This window comes from Physeter macrocephalus, chromosome 2 (assembly GCF_002837175.3).
Source record: "Physeter macrocephalus isolate SW-GA chromosome 2, ASM283717v5, whole genome shotgun sequence".
Lineage (NCBI taxonomy): Eukaryota > Metazoa > Chordata > Mammalia > Artiodactyla > Physeteridae > Physeter > Physeter macrocephalus.
Genome location: NC_041215.1, coordinates 83,609,341 through 83,610,150, shown reverse-complemented (window position 1 = coordinate 83,610,150; position 810 = coordinate 83,609,341).

The following is an 810-nucleotide window of genomic DNA, read 5'->3' as shown; positions in this document are numbered from 1 at the left end:
AGCAGCCATGGCTCATGGGCCCAGCCGCTCCGCGGCATGTGGGATCCTCCCTGACCGGGGCACGAACCCGTGTGCCCTGCATCAGCAGGCAGACTCTCAACCACTGCACCACCAGGGAAGCCCTAGTCTTTCTTAACTATTGCTTTTCCAACCTGATCGTTTTAATGCTGTTGGTATCCTCCTCATTTTCTAGGCAAAGAAACCAAGTCCCAAAAAAGACTACAGGCCTAACCCAAGAATCACACAATTGATAACAGAACTGGAACTAATTCAGGTCTTGCTCTTTTCATCACAACACTTTCTTTTTCTTTTCTTTTTTAAATATTTTAATTTTATTGGAGTATAGTTGATTTACAATGTTGTGTTAGTTTCAGGTATACAGCAAAGCATCACAAGACTTTCTGAGCAACGCTGACAAGGTTTGTCACAGTGAAAGTTCTCACATCTCCATTTGGGATGCAGCTCACAAAACTATCACTGCAGCTGCCAAGTGAGCACATCAAACACATTGGCAAGGTCCTATTCACTTTCACATGTACATATTTTTTTAATTTAGCAAGAACATTTATTACTTTTATAATTTTTAAAAATCTAGTTAATAAAAGTAGAAGCTGGGACTTCCCTGGTGGCGCAGTGGTTGAGAGTCCGCCTGCTGATGCAGGGGACACGGGTTCGTGCCCCAGTCCGGGAGGATCCCACATGCCGCGGAGCGGCTGGTCCCATGAGCCATGGCTGCTGAGCCTGCGCGTCCGGAGCCTGTGCTCCGCAACGGGAGAGGCCACAGCAGTGAGAGGCCCGCGTACCGCAAAA